Here is a 21,891-nt window from a genome sequence, read left to right on the forward strand (position 1 = left end):
AAGAAAAAAAAAAACACCTCTTTTGTAAGCTGATATTTGTCTATTCGTTTTCCCATGTTCAGCGTACAGCGAGGGCCTTAGTGATTGCACTTTTGACACAATGGCTCTATATTAAGCTGTTCTTTATTTTTCTTTCTTACTGCCAATTTCTCATTGAGAATGCAATGTAATTACTATTTCATTTGGCCAGAGCTTAAAAACATTTCAGAGAGTGGTGATAAGTGGCAGCAATCTAAGAGCATCATATTACTGTACTCTTGTAATTAAGCTTCATATAACATTTACAGTATAAGCATTGTGTGAGATCAAACTCCGGCTTAAAGTACTGAGAGGATTAAGCTACACAGAGAAAAATTGAGAGAGAAATTGGCAGAAAGGGCTATTTGTTCAAAAACATTTAATGGTCAGATGGAATACAACGGGCCATCTCCTTGCTTGGCCCCCTCTGACCGTCTGAGTTTACTTAACCAGGGACAGAGTGCTTATCGCTGGCCTACACTTTCCACTCCAGTGAGCGCAATTACAAACAGCGGTCATTAGAGCCTCTCACAGGATACAGCCGCAGCTCGAACTGATTCATATGAGGAATGTAGAACACACACACTCGAACCACGTCCACCATAGGCACGTACAGCCGGATGTCCCTCAGATACACGTGTTAAGATGAGAGCTTTGATTATTTTTCTTTAGTACAGTAAGCTAGTACTAAAACTTTAGAAGCTTATCAATGCAGAATCGCGGTTTTAAATGCTTACAAAAATAAATGTCTGGGTTTTTCTCTGTTGGTTACTGACATTTTGACGATCAGCATTGCAGTCCAGAACACACAAATGTGGTTATCGATGCATGCCTAAAGATCTGGTTACGTATGCACTCCTCCCACAGTCATGCAGGAATCTGAGTGTGTTTATGTTTCTAAAGGTGCCTCTATCAATGGCTGGCAGCTTTATGGACAGGCCATGGGGTCTTCTGGACTATAATTTGCCTTTAGAGCAAAAGATGGCTGATAAGAGGAGCAAAGTTTGCAGCATTCAGACTGAACTAGACCACAGGCGTTGGGAATATGGCACTGTATCCTCTCTAAAGTGGCATGAATTACAGACACATATTCAGATTTTATCTTTCTGAGTTATTTGTAGACTTGACCTTTAATGAGGCCTGGATGCTGAGATCATGGTATAGCTTCCTGTTAAGGCCATTCCGCAGTGAGGATGGGGAGTTGGTTAAAGGAAATGATGTGGCTGCAGTTCAAGCTCACAGTGGCAAGAAAAAGAAACACTTCGGGAAAAGCCCATTATAATACTTCTAATCCACTAATATCCAATCAAATCCAATCCGATGTAATAGAATACAAGACACTAACACAGTAATATTACTAATACACTAAAATGCGACAATCAGTTATTACTATGAGTAAATGTGAACATTATGCCTTGTCTTCCCCAAATCTTTTCACTTTTTAAAAACAAATTAGCCAGCATTGATGCTAATGTCAATGTAGAAATTAATAGGGATGTTTCATCAATATGTCATTGATGTCATATTTAATTTTACAGTTTCTTCTTTTTCTTTCACTGCACCATACAAAGTCACAGTCAAGCCAACCGGATCTGAGTAAAGAAAATTAGGGTTGAGGAAAGTGTTTGCTCCAGCCATTAATGTTACTCTTGGGGGTTTGTTAAGCATGGCCGGGGGTATGTGGTCATTTAAGTTTGTTACAGGGGCAGGACTTAAAACCAACCAACATCACAATGATTATATTTATTATTGAGTGATTGAAGTTATAAACCTCATTGATTCGTCGCTTGAATTAAACGGTTTGATAAATAAATAAAAATATAAATAAATAAATAAAGACACAATTCTAATTTCCATAAGAAACATTTCTACTGATTGAGACTGAATTTTTTTTAACAGTTCAAAAGCTCCCAAACAGAATGCCAGGTCTAGAGAAGTGAGATAATTTGGATACTGCCCACAACAAGCCCATCAAAAAAAAAGAAAGAAAGAAGTTTTCTACTCAATCTTCCTCTTCCTTTCTGTGCCGTACGGAAGCGGTTATCAGTCATTCAATCAGACATCAGGCCACAAAGGACCCAGTGGACTGAATGTAGGAGACGGATACAGTGGCCATCAGTCTCAGACTGAACAGGAAGCATTGAGAACATGTTTCTCACCACCACTTCCTCTTTTACAACTCCATCTTTCCCAGGCTGGGAATCTTCAACATGTCAAATGAACAGAAGGAATGAGACAGGGTTATGAGCTCTGACACCTGTCATGATGTTGCTTTGTTGACGCTGTGCGTGTTCAAACTGGTAAAGCTGAGTTAAGAATGCTAATAAACTTTTACAAACCCAGAACAACACATACCATTGACTGACTCACACATACATACTGCTAAAATGTTACAATCAGTGGTTTGGAAAAACTTGTATATAAACTATATCTTTTACAAAAAATATTTGCCAATTGACTGAAGTTACTGAGGTTTTTATTTAAATGTATGTATGTATATGAGGCTGATCTAATTAAATATGCACAAATATGCATACTAAATCAAACCCTAGTCATTTAATGTTGTTAGAATGAACATTTCGTTGGAATTTAATTTATTTAATTAATTAAATTCATTTATTTTTCAGTATAAAGTCTAACGTAAATACAAATAGAGTCAGAAATGGACGAAAACAGCAAAATTATATTTTTTTCTGTTGAAATATGTTGTTATTGCTACAGTTTAAGAAAAGCCACGTTATAGGTTTTATATCTTATAGAAATTGCCATTTTCACCTGCAGTGTCGTGCTTTAATACAAAAAAAACCCCAACGAAAAAGAAAATGGTAAAGGGAACATTCCTGACAAGACGATCATCTACAGCAGAACACTACACTTAGCTCCAAGGTCTTCGTGGTGAAACATTAACGCTCTCAGTCGATTAGATAATCAAGTCACAGCACAGATGCCTTTCATATGATTCTCGGGAGAAAACATTCTCTCGGCATCGGATGCCAAAACAGACAAAGAGGTCAAAAACAGTATGAGGAAAGTTAAAAGAATTGTAACATAAGAGAGAGAGAGAGAAAGAGAGAGAGAGAGAGAGAGAGAGAAAGAGAGACAGACAGAGATCGGGGGAAGGATGGGAGGAGGAGAAAACACCCAACTAATGGAAGGATCCAATCCTCTCATCTGGATTCCAGCAGGGAGAGATTGGCACTTTGCTCTGATGCCAGGCAGATCTCATGAAAGAATAAAGGTCAGGGATGGCAACATATTCACAGCGCTGTCATTTCCTCTACTCACACATTACACTGGGTAGCTTTAAGAATCTTACTTAAGTACTTAAGTATTTAACTTACATGCATATGGAGGATTTTTACACACGGTTTAATATTTTTGTTCAAAAAGATTCCTTTAAGAATAAATCATCTGCCAAAGAGATTTTTTTGTTCATCATTAACGTGCTGATGTATATTTAAAATGTGCTTTTTATTTAAAGAGATATTAATAAAGAAAGATTAAGCCATTATTATATTATTCCTACTTTATATCTGATAGATGAATATTTGTGTTTTATAAAAATACACTTGGTATACTTTAATATATTGTGTTATGTAGACATATTTAGAAAAGTGGTAAAATATACAACCTTTCCGGATATAAAGAACTGAAATGACACAGATGATAGTCCTAACATCCATACATAAACATCCTGACCTTTAACCATCCATATTCACTGGAAAAAGAGCTAGCAAAGTAGTGTGTGTTTCTTGATTTGTAGCTGCACAAAAGCCTAAAAATGGTTTACTACTATGAAGCACACTTCCGTCACTCCACTGTGACTTGAACTTCTCAAAACATACAGTACTTACAGTAAGTACAGTAGCCACTATACATCTAGTCCAAGTCCAGACTAGCTGAATAAACAAGTGCAAGCTGCAGTTGTATGTGCAGACACAGGTCCTGCTTGGTTCTACAGTACATAGCAAACAGTTAGGCAGGTTGAGTTAAGACATGAAGTCCTAGTGTAAATATCCATTATGCAGCTTGGTTTGAGGGAGATGTCAGACACAAAACACACAAAGCACAGACACACACACATAGAGTGAGAGACAGAAAAAAAGAGAAAAGAGAGAGAGAGAGTTGATTGAAAAGTGCAATCCAATGGAGTCTTCTGCTGTTATAACATATTTACCTCAAGGCTTAATGTGTTGAGCAATCTGAGATGCTTTTCAGCTCACCCACAGTTGTTATTTGAAGTGAAGTGGTTATTTGGATTACTGTTATGTCCTGTCACTTAAACTAGTCTGAAACATTCGCTCCGGATCTTTCTGCCCGCAGAACTGCTGCTCGCAGGATGCTTGAGTTTCTAAAAGCAGTCTTTGTAAAACTCAGTAGAAACGGCTGTGCAATAAAAATCCCAGGAGATCAGCAGTTTCTGAAATACTTAAACCAGCTTTTCCACCACCAACAACCATGTCCCAGTCAAACTCACTGAGATCACAATGACAGTTTGTCTCATTCTGATGTTTGACATGAACATTAACTAAAGCTCTTGACCTCTGTCTATATGCTTTGATGCATAGCACTTTTAACCCACGATTGACGGAAAGCATAATTGCATGAATGTGCAGGTAAACAGGTGTTCAGAATAAAGAGGACAGCGTAGATGGTGTATATGGAGTAAAGTTTGGTGATGTGAGTCTTCTTTCACTAATGGTTTTCAGTAACATTCCAGTCATAGGCTGAAACACAGGCAGATATATTTAACAGAGGCATATCAGTGGTCATGGTCCACAGTCAAGCCTGTTGAGGTTTATTCCAAAAAAACATGAGCGCTCTAGGAAACCAAGACAAAACCAAGGAAACTGAGAACCAGGAATTAGTAATGAAAAACACATGCGTGACTTAAAAGAAAGATCAACTCTACAGGCACTGTACGTCTATAAACTGGTATAACATATCAAAATGATCTAAGTGAGACAAATGAGATACAGGTGAGAACATTGATCATGAGGTCCAGAGGAGCCAGTGACGGAGTGAGCCAAACAGGAGCCGAGGAAGAACTAAAGACCGTTCTGAAGCGATTGGACCGCCATCTGATAATGTTATAACCTTATGGGAGAACTTTCTAAATGTCCCTCCATTGCAGAAGTTGTAGGTGTCAGTGTGTGTTAATGTTTTCTTTTGAAATCTGGTGTCATACAATGGCTGGCACTTATGTAATACATAAAAGGAACAGTGGACAAGCCTTGAAAACATCTCTACACTTCCACCGGATTTCTTTTAGTCTGATTTTGTAGTTGAAGTTTGATCATTTATAAACATAAAATGTGGCAAAAACACTCAATGAACTTACTAAATAAAGCAGGTTATTGCTTCCCAATCGCATTATCTTCATGGACATTGCATACAAATGTATGGTGGCCTGTAAGGACAAAAGATAATACCAAATCAATACACAACCGCAAATTAAAAAAACACTACAACAAAAGAAAAACATGACTCAGAAAGCAAAAAAGGACAAAAAAATACACCACCACTGACACAAAATGGAAAAAAACAAAACAAATGACAATTTTTTAGTCTGCAATCTAGTGAAACTATTCAGGGCACTGGTGGTTTAGTGGTTGGTTTCTCACCCACCATACGGCAGGCCAGGGTTTGATTCCCAGCCAATGCCCAAACCCCAGCACTGCAGGTCCCTGTCAGGAAGGGCATCCGGTGTAAAACCTGTGCCAAGTTGTTGCAGCTGAAAGATCAGCAACAACAATCTAGTGAAAATGTGATGTTGTTTATGTTAACAGTAAGGAGAAGAAGTGTTTCTTCTGAATAACTCAGCCTTTCTTAGGAAATGATCAGTGTTTGCAAAAATCAAATTAATGCCGTGCAGCTTAACCAAATTAACATCATATGAATGCCCTTGGGGAAAAAAATAAGTTTTTCCTAACTCTCTGTATTCCATGCTAACTCAGACTAATGCACACTGCAGCCAATCAGCAACAAGCATGTTCCTTTCCAGTCTGAGGTAATGCTGTTGTATTTAGGATGTGCTGTTGTGTTTTACTGTTGTAAAATTTGTGTTAAGAGTTTTTTCAGAGTTTTGCACTTATGGGTCATGTACAAATGCATGTGCAAAGTTGTAGCAAATCTTACAATTTACAATTACTAAATGTAATGTTAATGGACTTCTAGAAATGAAGGTTAAATCTATAATCCTTAAGGGTCCAGTAGCTTGTCCTTCCTATATGAACCCTTAAAAATGTCCAAAACAGAGGTTTCCCTTTTCAGAGAGGGTAGAAGCCCTTAGAAAGCTAAAAACCCTTAACTATCAAAATGAACCTTATAGAAAATAGTAAATGATTATTTCAATAATCCCAATAAACAGCCCTATGGGTGTCTCTTTGGTCTTTGCTAGTAGTTGGGCTTAGGCACATAACACCTGATGCACAAAATTCCTCCATACACACTTTTTTTCCTTTAACACACACACTCTGTCCATCTATTATTATAGGAACACAATCAGCAGTGCAGCTGGCTGGCATTACCCTCTGAGCAGATTTTCTCCTAAATGATTCCCTACACATCGCCTGTAGCTCAAAGCCACATAATCACATTTCATTCGTCCCAGCTTTCTACATCTCCCGCTCCCCAGGCCTCTCTCACTCTACTCCCACTTTTGTTCCTTTTATCCTGCCTCTCATGCACTGCTATATCGTCTGAATAATCCTATTGATATTGGCAGGCGATTCTGAAAGCTGCAAGGCCGTATAGACGCTCAGTCACTGGAGGCATGTCTGATTATTTCGGCAGTAATTGTGGGTAATTGTGGAGCGGTAGGTCTGCATTCGCCCCATTTACTCTTTGCTGGGTGCTTTACTGGTGGAGGAAAAAAAATGTCTGCCCTATGATGTGGGATTGCATTTTTTCACTCCCATGTTGTGTAGGAGAGTTTTGCTTCGTTTTCTGAATTCACACTGAGCGCACTGTTGAACGGAAAATGTGCAATTCCACAACTTCAAGACTAACAGAATGAAAATAACAGCTTTTTTATTTTTTCTACATTTTAGTCCAAGATTAAACAACTCAGCAAGTTTTTATCAGCCTGACGCTCACTAACATTTCCTAATCATGTGGAAACAACAGAATTGTGGAGTCAACAGAGTTCCTTAAAAAATCCTAGGATTCTTATAAATAGCACACTGAATAGACCTCCATATAGAGCTCAGTAGGAAGCTCAAGGGGATGTAGTAGCTTAGTGGTTAAGGTGTTGGACTTCTGTTTGGAAGGTTGTGACTTTGAATCCCAGGTCCACCAAACTGCCACTGCTGGGCCCTTGAGCAAGGCCTTTAACCCTTACTTGTATAAAAAAATAAGATGCTTTGGATAAGGGTGTCTGCCAAATGCCAGAAATGTAAACCCAAATGGATTCCATTAAAAGTCCTGTAGAAATGGTTCTACAGGACATTAATATTTTCCCCCACAATACCCACAGGAATCTTTTAGGAATTGCTCTAAAATATGAAAGAAATTCTATTTAGAATTCTGGACAAGCCTCTTATTGGAATCCTTTAGGACTATTTGGTTTGAATTATATTATATTATATTATCATTATTATTTATTTTTATTTATTGTGCAATTTTGGCCTCACAAACAATGAGCATGTAAACATACCCCTGTGTTTCTGTGGGTTTCCTCTGGTTTCCCCCAAAGGGTGGATCGGGTATGTACGGTGCCATGTCTATGGTGTATTCCCATCTCAACCCTGTGGTAGGCTCCAGATCCATCATGACCCTGACCAGTATATAGTGCTAAGGATGAACAAATGAAAATTAATTCAGCCTTTTGTTCTCATACAGAAATTTGTACGTTACCCATTTTGCATCTAATTGAGGGGACAGAAAAGATATGGCAGAAAAATCTTGTTTCCATTTTCACAGTATGAATTTACACAGCAGCTGTAAAGCACATCCAGTTCTACTTATGTGTGTTTATCATGAAACAATATGATCTAACAACATTCTCTTGCACTTCAAAACTTTATAAGTAATCATGAATCAGATCAATGAAATGTAATGGTTCTTCTCTGGCTGAAGAATGTGAATGAAAACTGCAGATGTTAGTGGAAGGCCTGTCTGGATAAAAACTGTAAAAAATGTCCCTGTACAGCATGATAAATGGCATGAAAAGTCCCAGAACTGTCTATTTAAATAAAGATGATGCCATCTCACAGCTCTAGGTTTAACCCTGAGCTCTGGTTATTGTCTCTTCAGAGCTTCGCATGTTCAACACAATGTGTGTTCAACATGTTTAACGATGTGTGTGTGTCTGTCTTTTACCTCTGGGAATCCCTTCCTGCTTGCTAAAACCATGCCAGCAGTTGAACTGATCCTAGAAGTACATGAGAGTGTGTGTGTGTGTGTGTGTGTATGTATGGTGCCCTGTGATGTACTGGCGTCTCATCCAGAGTGGATTCCTAGCTCACACCCAGTGTTCCCAGGATAGGCTCTGGACCCATCATGACCCTGAACAGGATAAAGTGATTACTGATATGATGAACGAACGAATGGTGTGTATAAAAAACAGGATTACAGAAGTAAATTAAGAACACATTTTTGTACTTAGATCCCAACCACACACACAGACACACACACATACACAAGAATGCAGATGTTCCTATTATCATGAGCTTAACCTCAGTAACGTTTAGTTTTTCAAAAAGCATAATTTTGAACAAATTGACCTGCATTCCTACCATTAAGGAGACATTTGGTCTGCACAACACACACACACACACACACAGTGTTAAATAGAGTGGACTGTGTGTGTGTGTGTGTGCCTGCCTGTGCATACATGCTTGAGCTCGTATGTTTTTAATCCCAGTCGCTCAGGTTCACAAGCACTTCAACAACACTAAAGAGTCCAGCTGTGAAGACTTGGCAGAAACAAACAAATAATCCTATGCCCAGACGCTTGCCAACGGTCAACAAACTGTTGGTGTAAATAAAGTCTGGATAAAATGGTGGGTGCAAATCTTTATTTTCCCTGGTTTTGTGTGTTCACTGCAATTGAAGCTTAATGGTTCTTTCCTGTGTGTTTATTTACGGTAGAATAAGACTATGTAGACTGTTTATTTGCTGGTAATTTACTCATGGTTTCAGATTGTACAGGCTGAAGAATGACCCGAAAGTATCCCAGAATGCAAACAGTGGATTGTTAAAGGCTTGGTGCTGGATACACACTATCCAAACATGACTTGTTTTGGATAAAAAGAATACAGCCAAGGGGAAAAACCAGAGCAAAGCATGAACTCTGATTTGATACTTTGATCAAAATGCTAAGCTATTCTGACATAGTTGAAAAATATTTGTGTGGGCATCATATTTATCATAAAATTTTTTTTTTAGGATTTTCAGCCAAGACATCAAAGGCTATGTGATAGATAGACAGAGAGGGTGAGAGACAGAGACAGGGGAGGGATATCACTACTACTACATCATTACTGACATTACGACAATTTGTTATGTCTCCTATTCGTACTGTGAGATGACCCTCTACTCCGGTCACACACACCCACATTGGCACACACAGCGTAATCTTCCCTAAAAACATTCCAAGAACGACAAGCTATAAAACACATATGCTTTGTAGACTCCACATTGTTAGCATATTATAGACAGAAAATAATAATAAAATGCTATTTGTTCTTATGTCTTCTGTGATTTAATGATGATCTCTAACAGTACTTCCACAACGCATTATTATTAGCCATTATAAAATTTCTACTTTGTTAAAACATGAATAAGTTTTAGGTTTCCTGCACAAGCCAAAATGACACCAGTGCATTGTTATTTTTTGGGTTCATTCCAGGTTTTTCTGTCTCTGCTTAGTTTTTTTTCTGATACGAATGGTCTTCATAATGTGGATACTGTTTGTGAAAGGCCCACATATGGGTGTGATGGTCAGGTGTTTTGCCCCTATACACCATGATAGTAAAGAGCTGGCTGGTTGGTGCCAACTGGCAGGGACCAATCTGGGAGAAACTGGGGGATAAAAAGAAATGAATGGACTTGTTCAACAACATAATGGTGTGAAATTACAAATTTGCTGGTAGTAGTATATGGAACCCACTTGGCATGAACGTTGACATTTAAATTTCTGTCTCTTTTGAGACTCTAAAGCAATGGCAAGTGTGTGTTCTCCTGACTTCAAATCAAGATCAGTCTCATGTCATCGTTTTTTCCAGTTTATATTTTATTATATACGTTTGTATAGCACCTCAGTAAATAACTGATTGGATTATTTTATTTACAACACATAAAAGCAACTCACTTATGGATATTATTTGTGTGGAGATTGGGGAAAGGCATTATGGCAGAATTCTGGCAATCAACATCATCAGGATTTTCTGTACAATTGTTTTTTTCTGCCTCTAACACAATCCAAAATCCAATCCACAATCCAAAAATATATTTGACTGAAACAATGTGGAAATCTCATATAATCTCATATTTACTTTTCAATATTGCTTAAGCTATTGACTAAAGATGTCAGAAACCTTGCTTTGGGGTTAAAGCTTATTTTAGAACTGCTACAACTTTTCTATTGGTAGAGACACATGCTAAATTGCCCACTGCATGGATGAGCGAGAGGAGCGAGTCCCCTCCGACGCAAAGCCAACCAGACCAAAATATTCCATCCTACCTCCCTAGAAGTCAGAATGAAGATTATCTATTTTGTCTGGTCATCTATTTTTGGATTATCTATTTTGTGTGGTGCTTCGGGGAGAACAGAGAGTTAACATGTTTAGACAACAGAAAAATATCAAAAATTTGTAACATTGCAATGTCATGCTTCATTCATTAATTTATTAGCCCATGATCACAAAAGTAGGGGGGCTGAGCCTCTTCTAAGCTCAGTGTTTGTTTAGGTAGCTTGAAATATAGCTCAGATGCACTTCATGCTGATCTTAAATTAAAATGAATCCTTGCAATCTGTTTGGACAGTTGGAAGGTGACTCATATGTTGAAATATTCTTTTTGTTAATAATATCATAAGTGTTTCTGTTTCGAGTTTATTTGTCATGTTTAAAAAATGTTAGTGACAATATACTTGTGAGGCTCAGGAAGTGTAGAGCTATACAAAACAAAAACCAACCAAGCGACCAACCAAGCGACCAACCAAGCAACCAACCAAGCAACCAGGCAACCAACCAAGCACCCAACCAAACAACCAGGCAACCAACCAAGCAACCAACCAAACAACCAAGCAACCAACCAACCAACCAACCAACCAACAACCAGCCAAGCAACCAACCAAACAACCAAGCAACCAAGCAACCAAGCAACCAAACAACCAAGCAACCAAACAACCAACCAAGCAAACAACCAAACAGCCAAGCAACCAACTAAGCAACCAACCAAACAGCCAAGCAACCAACCAACCAACCAAGCAAACAGCCAAGCAACCAACCAAGCAACCAACCAACCAAACAACCAACCAAGCAAACAGCCAAGCAACCAACCAACCAAACAACCAACCAAGCAAACAACCAACCAAGCAACCAACCAACCAACCAAACAACCAACCAAACAACCAACCAACTAATCAAAACTTACAGTATGTATGCCTCATAAGTATGCAGTTAAAGTACAGAATTTAACTGTGAACAATTGAATATGTGTAGTTAAATATTAGTATGTGAATAAAAGTGTAAATGTTGTACAATAATTAGTATCTGTTTGCAGTTGTATTGTCTGAACAATTTGTTTGAGAGAATAAAAAGCATATGAGGAACAAATTAGCATTTTAAAGGTTTTAAAATGTACAATTAAATGAGATGTAGTAGTATGTGTAGTGTGTAATAAATATGATTAATATAACAATAATAATATATTTCAAGGAGACAAGTCTGGAAAAAAGGTGGTAATAGTGCCCTTGGAAGTAATGCCACATGCCCAAAAGTGACAGAAACACGTGAAGAGATTGTCCATGAGTGTCAGTGAGGTGACCAGTGTGTGGGAGGTAGTGGAGGTATGAGTGTAAGAGTGCTAGAAGGACTAATGACTGGATTATAGTTTATTCAGATAGCCTGCAGGTACAGTAGAAACTATTCTTCAGCCTGCCGGCTCTGGATTCTTTTGTTGTAACATAACACTGAATGGTTTTTATCAGTGATTAAATGTTTCCAGTGTGTTTGTGTGACTGTTTCTGGGTGGCATATTGCTTCATACATACCCAAACTCCTCGAGGACCATCAAGCCTCATATAACCATAAGCTCCAAAAAGCAATCTGAGTGGGTACAACCTTATCATTGATTTTATCCTAATTATTGGTAATGATAATGCAGCATGCTGCAATTTGGTAGTGCCCTGGCTCTTATGGTGCTCTAATAGTATGATTGTCTAATCAGCCCCTCTCTTAGTGCTAATATGTTGTTCTGTAAGAGAAGTAGGGGTGTAAGTAGTCCCTTGGTGTTGTGTTTTTGGCTAAAGGCACTCAGTGAAAGATCTCCTTTAGATAACTCAAAAATTACTTACAGATTTCTCCCAAAGGGCAACGGGGCTGCAGACGAAAACATGCAACATGGCTGTACAGTCTGGCAGGCAAAAGCCACATCGTAATGAACACTGAAATGAGCAGCAGTTATGTTCAATTCCCATGAAAAATTATTAAATCTTCTACTTGAGTAAAAGTACTGCTGCTCTAGTAGTAATTTAGTGAAATTATTAAATAAAGTGCTAAAGTACTTCAACTGGTGCTAAACTACTTAATATTTATTTTTCTTTAAAATTCTTTATGCAGTACATATGTTTACAACTGACACAACTAATCGGAACATTTTCTATATCTGAGGACTGAACAACTATGTGAACGAAGTGTATGACACTGAAGTGAACATTAACTCCATTATCGACTCTGTATAAACATTACAATGAATCATTAGCTATCTAGCTATCTTAGCCAAATTCTGCTTGGGTTTAGTGTCACTAGCTTGCTAGCGCATGTTATTTCAAACATGTATTTAGCTAGCCTGCAAATATGCCCTTTATACACTATCCTGGGCTTTACCTATAGGTTGTAGCAGAAATTAGATATATTTAACACAACAAGCAGTTGCTGTAGAAAGTTAATTTAGCCATTTTTCAACTGTAAGTAAGAACTGAGGCAAAAGTCTGGTGACACTGAAGATTTTGGGTTTTTTCACATGGAATGTTCATGGTTTCCACTCTTATTTCCTAATGCCAAACTTCTGCTAAACTTCTGGGTTTAATGCCCATCTAGATAAAGTCAGTGTGAAAAGAAATTACTCATTACCTCGATAAGTAAATGAGTGAACAAGTAAATTGGCTGTTTTGTGTTTAGTTTGACAGCTACTCATTGTCCCAGATGTCAGTTAATGAAATTAAAATACAGATTTCAGTGTAGCCTCCATTTGGAAACCTATATTATGTGCATGTATCAGATCCAGCAGGTGTGGTTTCCTTCCTTTCACCAATGACACACACCGGAGCTGTTTGAGTAATAGCTCCTGTCATGATTTCTAGAGATCCTTCCACCTGCTCATGAGTGAAGGATTTACTAGCTATGTCCTTGTGGTGCTTCACATCTGAAAAATAAATCTATGTCACTTCAGACTATTGCAAAACCGACAGTGATAGGTGACTGGTCTCAAAGCATTAATATTTCTGCCAAACAATACTATGCTATGTACATGTGCATGCCTCAAGAGTCTGCAAATGAAGGATGATTTAAATAAGAAAAACTAACAATACCAAACACCATCTGGTTTTGACTTTTGAGTTTTATATTATAAACTATGAAATATTAGTGCCTAGTGCACAATTTGTCCACATAGAAAGTCCCCACCTTTGCTCAGTGTGAAGAAAATGTCCAGTCACTTCACACTACCAACACCCAAGCCAGGTCATCTCTCAGACTCACACACACACACACACACACACGGTTCATTCGACTCTGAACACACCCTGCTGGCTCAGAGTGAGTGCTCTTCACTGTGCTACGCCCTTTGCACCGGTTTACTGTCAGGCACAGAGAGCCATGTTTTTTGAGAGCCGTCTGGAACATCTGTAATGTCCATGCCATGATCAGACTTTCATGTTTCAACAAGCATCAAGCTCATGTGTTTAAACAAGGAAAGCATTATACATAAAATCAAATTAAATTTTCTACCAGCTTAGAGATTTCCGTCTGTAGATTTATGTTTTTAAAGGCATATTGTTCCATTTAGCTCATTTCAGCAGAGCTGTAGCGTACAAAACCAGTTATATTACTCCTTTTCATGCCAGTATAGGAAGGAAATGATATCTTAGAGTAAAATTCATGTGAAATGTAGGTTAAAGTGCAGTGGTTCGCTCTACTAAATGGACATGTGCGCAAACACACACACACGCACCCAAACATATAATCATGTGCCTTAATCATAGTTTCCGGGCTGTTCCTTTTGGTCTTAAGGTTTTTTTTGGAAGTAACTTTTTTTAGTAGTTCCTACATGAGAATTCTCCACTTCTCCACTGAGTCATTTTCTGTCCTGAGACTTTTTTTTTTTAATTGAATTTTCATTCTTGACCTGTCTAATGAACTCCCACATTACAATCTTCAGCTCATAAAAGCAGAATATCTCTCTTGTACACCAACACTTGATTTGACTGCACTATGCCCATGGCACAGCTCTCAAACAATGACCGAATTGTTGCATTTATAAGAGCTCTGGGGAATTTTATGTCTGTGCCATCCTTCATAAAGGTCAATATAACTCATTGTACAGACCTAATGACATCATAGTGCCAAATGACTGAAAGGACGTTTATTAGAGCTTTGTGTATACACAGTACAATCCCCAGTGTTGAAGTAACTCTTATGGTGTTTACTGAAGTCAACATTGGCACAGTTAATTCAACACTAGGGATTTTATTGGGTAGGTTTAAACTTTTACTCATTATTCTCACACTCATTAATGACTACCACAACCACCAGAAACACTTATTTTTCGCTGTACTGGTTTTGTTTTTATTTTGTTTAAAATGCTTGCAAATAATGGACTTGTGTAGTTTCAAGTCTGTAAATGAATGCCGTTACGTCCAAACTCTATTGTGGTGTGGTCCTTACTTGGCTATGATCACATGTGGTTTTGGACCTGACATACATACCATATTAGCCATGACTGAAATTGGCCCATAAACAGACATTTTTATTGGTCCACTGTAAGAGGATCTTGGACTGTCTCAGTTGGTTTCATAAATTAAAGTTTATTTTAGTCGATATTATTATTTGAGTTTTGTGTACAATCATGTACATACACCGACCAGGCATAACATTATGACCACCCGGGCACCCTGACTATGCAGCCCTTGTATGCAACAAACTGTGATGCACTCTGTATTCTGACACCTTTCTATCGATCGGACCACACATGCCAGCCTTCGCTCCCCACGTGCATCAATAAGCCTTGGCCACCCATGACCATGTCGCCGGTTCATTACTGTTCCTTCCTTGGACCACTTTTGATAGATACTGACCACTGCAGACCGGAAACACCCCACATGAGCTGCAGTTTTGGAGATGCTCTGATCCAGTCATCTAGCCATCACAATTTGGCCCTTCATCAAAATCGCTTGCCCATTTTGCCATGATGAAGAGATAATCAGTGTTATTCAATTCACCTGTCAGTGCTCATAATATTATGCCTGATCAGTGTACATACTCCTTACATAGCACTCGAAATGTCCACATGTACTGGGTACCATTGTAGCATATACAAATACTGGTCGCTTTAATAGGAACACCTGTACACTTGCACATTTAAGCAATCATCAACGTGCCAAGAAATGAAGTTAAAGTTCAGAATGGGGAAAATATGATCTCAGTGATTCTGACCATTACTTCATTGTTCACACCTGAGATGCACTTGTTTAATTATTTCAGAAACTGCTTCTTTGTACAAAAAGGTGCAAAATCCAAAACGTGCAGTGAGCGCCAGTTATGTTGTCAGAAATGCCTTACAGATGATAGAGGTTAGAGGAGAACTGCCAGGCTGATTTGAGCTCAGAGGAATGTTACGGCAACTACCACTATTTGCAACCATGGTGAGCAGAAAAACATCTCAGAATGCACAGCTATGACATGAATGGGATAGAACAGCAGGAGACCACATTGAGTTCTACTCCTGTTCACAGTGGATCGGGGGTCAATCACAGTATGGCACCCACACACACGAACACACACACACACACACACACTCATTCAGCAGCTTAGATAGGGAATCTAACTGCATGCAAATTTATGGACATTAATCCTACTATATACTTTATACATATAAACTCTGGCTTTGAACATGTATTGCTATTTTTGTACAGTTATGTGTGGCTATTCTAGCCAATAGGATTAATAGTAGACACATCACCACACACAGGCGCTCTCTCTTTCTCTCTCTCGTTATCCTGTCTGCATTTTCCCTACTCTCTCTCTCTCTCCCCCTCTTTTTATCCTGTTTGCATTTTCCCTACTCTCTCTCTCTCTCTCTCCCCCTCTTTTTATCCTGTTTGCATTTTCCCTACTCTCTCTCTCTCTCTTTTTATCCTGTTTGCATTTTCCCTACTCTCTCTCTCTCTCTCTCTCTCTCTCTTTTTATCCTGTTTGCATTTTCCCTACTCTCTCTCTCTCTCTCTCTCTCTCTCGCTCGCTCTCTCTCTCGTTGTCCCGTCTGCATTTTCCCTAATCTCTCTCTCTCTCTCTCTCTCTCTCTCTCTCTCCCCCCCACCCTCCGTTAATTGGCCGCGCGCGCTCTTCAGCTGCGACACGATTCTGTTAAATCGCCACGCGCTCGAGTCCGTTAGGAGAAAGTGAGTCAGTCTCACACAAAGCGGTCGGATTTCTCCCCCGGTGATCATTAATTAGTGATTAAAATGCGTTAAAACCTCAACTGTAAACGTACAGGCGTTTGGCGTTATAAAATAACCTGGAACAGTTCAGTTCTGCCCCTGAGGGAGAAATAAAAGTTTGGTCCCAGCCAGAAAGGTAAGCGCTCGTGAGGTGTCTTCTTGGTTGAAGTGTTATAGCTATAGGATATTCTGTATAAGATATAAAGGCAGACTGTATAAGATGTGTGCTTACAGAATTACATATTTGATTTATTTCTCATGCTTATCAACTAGGATAAATAGTGCTTGATAACTGCTTTTGGCTATAGTGATAAATAAGTGTAGAGAAGACGACAGGAGCAGGTTTATATTTCTGCTGGATTTTTTTTTTTTTTTCCTCTAAGGGAGTTGACTGCTTTCACTCTCTCATTTTTTGGCATTTATTTGTTTTTTTCCACACTGAGTCAGGTTTAGTGGCTTATAAATAAACATTATCACTCATAACACTACTGTAGAGCAAACACTTTTAGCTCTTAACAAGTGCATAACTGTGATAAACTGTGTTAAAAGGACAAAATTCCTGAGGTCTGAATAATTCCCTATTTCTTTCCACACCACTCCTGGATACTGAATATTTACAGTATTTCTCCCTTGCACTACACCGAGGTTCTATACAGCTTCAATAACGTCTTTGCCTATATCTGTGAGATGCAAACTTCCCACACCTCATTAATTCACTGTCCCTATAGAGCAAGACAAACACTCCACTCTACATTAGACTGATAAGAAGCAGCAATTCAATTAATGAAAGATTAACAGGGTTATGAAAGGTGATAAGGGCCAGTTTCAGCAGGCTGAGCCAGAGATTTAGGGAGAGGAATGTTTACAGGGGAAAAAAAAAGGAATCAGGGCTGAGTGTCAGAGGAATGAGAGAACAGCCGTCCCGCCGTCCGCCTCTGCTCGACTTGCACCTCTGTGCCAAGAGCGGAGCTGAAGCATGCCAGTTCACTGCAGACTCTCTGGATACCAAAGTGGGGAAACACCGCTGACCTGGATTTCAAACTAAGAGCAGTCACTCTTTTCCAAGACATATTCGTCCGGAAAATAACTCTCTGTGATGCTTAGACACTTTGTGGAAAGAGTCTCCTTCATGCACCCTGGTGTTTTACAGGGGCAGTTGGAGAGAAAGCTCCAGTCATGAGCTGTGGTCAGTCATCCAGAGAGAGAGAGAGAGAGAGAGAGAGAGAGAGACTGACTGAGAAGAGAGGGTGCTTCTGGCAGACATCCAGGGCGCGTGCTTGAAGAGGACTAAAGGCGTAAATAAACAGTAGAGTTTTGTGCCAGCCTTCAGTCTGATAAATGATATTGAAACACTAACTCAATTTCCATTCAGCTTGTTAGTTCCCAGTAGTGCCCATGAGATTGTCCCTTTACCCTGAGCTGCTTGGCTTACATTGTACTCTGTATCACTTGAAAGTAGTTTAATGATTCAACATGATAGCTGGCCTAAGCAGAAAGCTCCCAAGAACCGTCCATTTAGAGCTAACATGATGAATGCTGTGTGTGGTGTGTGTGTGGTAGCGCTACAGTGTTTGGGTGATAAAAGCTCATAACACTGAGGTGCTACTAATCTTTCTGTCTGCATGCTGTCTGTCTCCCACTCCTTCACCCTGTCTCTCTCCTGTCACCTCTATTATTTTCCACTATATCAACTGAGAGCCAGAAATGAAGAAAAAGGTATAATGACAGTTCAGAAGTTTCAAGATGGATATAACACGTTTCCACAAACATTCTCCTGTGGTTTCCTTAACAGCATTTGCTGACCTTTGAGGACTGACCGCTGTTTGATTCTCAAGAAATGCACAAATGTTGAAAGGTTTATTTGTTTTCATTTTATTCTTTTTCTTTCATTATGGCCTGATGTGGAATTTTTAATAAAAGTCGCACACAATTAAATCCGATCTCGCTGAGGTTTTATCGGCCTTGGTGCTGTGTGATCTGATGCTTCTTCTTCCGTAGGTGGTTGGGAGTGTTTGATTTGGTTTGGAAGACAACTTTGTACCTCTGATGTTTCGCCAAACTTGGCCAGAGTTTGTGAAGATGTTTACTTTTAATACAAGAGCATTATGTATCAGCTAATACCTTAGCTTTGATGTTGGTATTGTATCACTAATCATCGTTTTGGTCATTGTGCCATTCTAAACAAAGAAAATATCTACTCCAGGAGTTAGCATTGCACATACACGATATTGCCAAAGGTTTTGGGACACCCCTCCAAATCATTGAATTCGGATGTTGTTTGACCCCTTAGTTCCAGTCAAAGGAACTCTTAATGCTTCAGCATACCAAGACAATTTGGTGTGGAGGAACTTCACAGTATCCTGATCACCTTGAATTAGAGTGGAGACTGCGAGACGTCCCAGTTTTGGCCTGGCTCGCAATCTCTGCTCTAATTCATCCCAAAGGTGTTCTTTTAGGATGAGGTCAGGACTCTGTGCAGACCTGTTCAAATTCCTCCACACCGAACTCCCTCATCCATCTTTATGGACCTTGCTTTGTTCACTGGTGCACAGTCATGTTGGAACAGAAAGGAGCCTTCCACAAACTGTTCCCACAAAGTTGGGAGCATGAAATTGTCCAAAATGTCTTGGTACGCTGAAGCATCGAGAGTTCCTTTCACTGGAACTGAGGGGCCGAGCCCAACCCCTGAAAAACAACACCTGAATTCAGTGATTTGGCAATATAGTGCATGTCTAGCATCTTCGTTTGTGCAAGTGATGGCACCTTGCATTAGTAGTGGAGAGATATGACAGGCATACACTCATGCTGTATAAATCACAATCTGTGCTTTTTTAAAGTTCAGTATGAGGGGTTCCAAAAAAAAAGGTTTTTTTTGGCAGGTTGGGGTCAAGTAAGTCATACCAAAAACCAGTCACAGATAATAAATAAAGTTGGGCCTGGAGTATTGAAGCAACCTGTTTTTTGCTTCTTAAGAAGATTCCAATATGTGAACATGTGTGAAAAACAGATAGATCATGCCATAGTGTGAATTGTTTTTAAACATACACTATACATAACATGTATTTTTAACAACAACCAATAGAACAGAAACGTACTTGAAGGAGCACTGAAGGAGATTCTTAGTAGTAGGTTAGTAGATCTTGATAATGGTTCAAATGTAAGAATCCATGTTACAGAACTTAGTTGGCTGGCTCAGTAGCTTCCTGCTCACTGCCATCTTCTCTTATGCATTCAACACTTTACAATATAAACAACTTCAATGCTTACCAGTTTCAGCAAGGAGGGCACAGGCAGGTTAATTTCGTATTTTTGTCAGCAGTGTCTGATTTTCTACCTGTTAAAACACGTTTCATTTTTGTGTTCTCTGCAACCTGCTGGACCCGGGGCTTGAAAAAAACATACTTTAAGGATGAAAGGATATTCAGGGAGACAAAATCATACACCAGAACACTGAATGGATAATTATCCAATGAATGTCTTTTGACATACGGTGAGGGAAGTATGTGGGAACAGAAGGACAAAGAAAGAGTTTTCGTATTTGATTACTTGTATACAAGTGTGTATTCCTGTTTGTGTGTTGTGTGTCAGTGAACCTGATTCACTAACTTTATGCTTTCTGGCTCTCTTTGTGACTAAGTCCCCTTGACAGTACTGTCAAACACGCCAACAAGCAGCAAACAAAGTAAAGCAGCTTTATTCTTCTCTGACACTAAGCATGTAAGCGAGTGAACTCCTCACCGTCTGATCCTTCTAAAGCCACACATGGGAAACAGTAGAGTTCTCACTAAAAACTAGAGACATTATCTGAGCACTTTAAAGTAGGTTCACTTTGTCACTCCTTAATTATAGCTATCCGAGTTCCTCTCAGGATGTCTAAAGTTACCCATAATTCCAAAGGTCTGTCACTCGGAGATCTTTAGGAGTTTTTGGCTTAAAGGAATTTCTTTGCTCCTCACTCTCTCTGACATAAGATACCTACATGGAGCTCTCCCAGCTGACTACCTGAATGGGAACTGAACGTTTTCCTTCTGCGGAGATAAGAGGGGGATTAAAAACATGCCATTTAAACATGGATTTGACTAAAGAAAATACGGAAGAAGTGTAAAGAGTATACTTGCCAGAAAAGCAGAAAGTGTTCACTTCAGCCATCAGGTTTTAGCGATATCTGAAACTTTTCCACTTCCTGCTTTTCATCTGAATGGCTTTTCTATATTAGTGGCAGTGCACTGGTCCCTGAACAGGTATCTTCAATCATGTCTACAGATATTGTATGCTTACAGTTAAAGGCGTGTCTTAACAATTTTGACAGTATGCAATTTGAGAAGTGCCTTTTGTGACCTCTCAAAGTGTTGAGAGACAGTGAATCATTACAACACTTCTGTGGGTTCAAATATGAGTCAAATGCTCATATTCACTTAATAATAATAATGTTTAGAGGTTATAATATTCCATATATACAGGGGTTGGACAATGAAACTGAAACACTGGCCATTTTAGTGTTGGAGGTTTCATGGCTAAATTTGACCAGACTGGTGGCCAATCTTCATTGATTGCACATTCCACCAGTAAGAGCAGAGTGTGAAGGTTTAATTAGCAGAGTAATAGCACAGTTTTGCTTAAAATATTGCAATGCACACAACATTATGGGTGACAGTTCAAAAGAGGACAAATTGTTGGTCCACGTCTCACTGGCGCATCTGTGACTAAGACAGCAAGTCTTTTTGATGTATCAAGAGCCATGGTATCCAGGGTAATGTCAGCATACCACCAAGAAGGACGAACCACATCCAACAGGAGTAACTGTGGACGCAAGAGGAAGCTGTCTGAAAGGGATGTCCGGGTGCTAACCCGGATTGTATCCAAAAAACATAAAACCACAGCTGCCCAACTCACTGCAGAATTAAATGTGCACCTCAACTCTCCTGTTTCCACCAAAACTGTCCGTCGGGAGCTCCACAGAGTCATTGTACATGGCCGGGCTGCTATAG

The 21,891-nt window shown here is 39.2% G+C and overlaps 1 protein-coding gene and 1 long non-coding RNA gene across 4 annotated transcripts in view; one reads left to right on the forward strand and one right to left on the reverse strand.

Annotated features, from left to right (window-relative positions):
* The window catches only part of LOC131352181 (uncharacterized), a 29,879-nt gene extending 15,917 nt beyond the window's left edge, over positions 1-13,962 (reverse strand). Inside the window, exons 1-3 of one of the 2 annotated variants that reach the window (XR_009204477.1) lie at positions 13,872-13,962; positions 7,676-7,812; positions 5,360-5,428 (exon numbers count right to left, since the gene is read on the reverse strand). This is a non-coding gene — a long non-coding RNA (uncharacterized LOC131352181). Of the gene's footprint in view, positions 1-5,359; positions 5,429-7,675; positions 8,761-13,871 lie in introns of those variants that run through there. The other variant, XR_009204476.1, reaches the window with a different exon arrangement.
* Positions 13,963-16,781: 2,819 nt separating this feature from the next.
* The window catches only part of sema3d (sema domain, immunoglobulin domain (Ig), short basic domain, secreted, (semaphorin) 3D), a 32,843-nt gene continuing 27,733 nt past the window's right edge, over positions 16,782-21,891 (forward strand). The window contains exon 1 of one of the 2 annotated variants that reach the window (XM_058387933.1): positions 16,782-17,039. The gene's annotated coding sequence lies outside the window, so the exon portion shown is untranslated. The remainder of the gene's footprint in view (positions 17,040-21,891) is intronic. The other variant, XM_058387932.1, reaches the window with a different exon arrangement.

The sequence above is a fragment of the Hemibagrus wyckioides genome, linkage group LG04, assembly GCF_019097595.1.
Source record: "Hemibagrus wyckioides isolate EC202008001 linkage group LG04, SWU_Hwy_1.0, whole genome shotgun sequence".
Lineage (NCBI taxonomy): Eukaryota > Metazoa > Chordata > Actinopteri > Siluriformes > Bagridae > Hemibagrus > Hemibagrus wyckioides.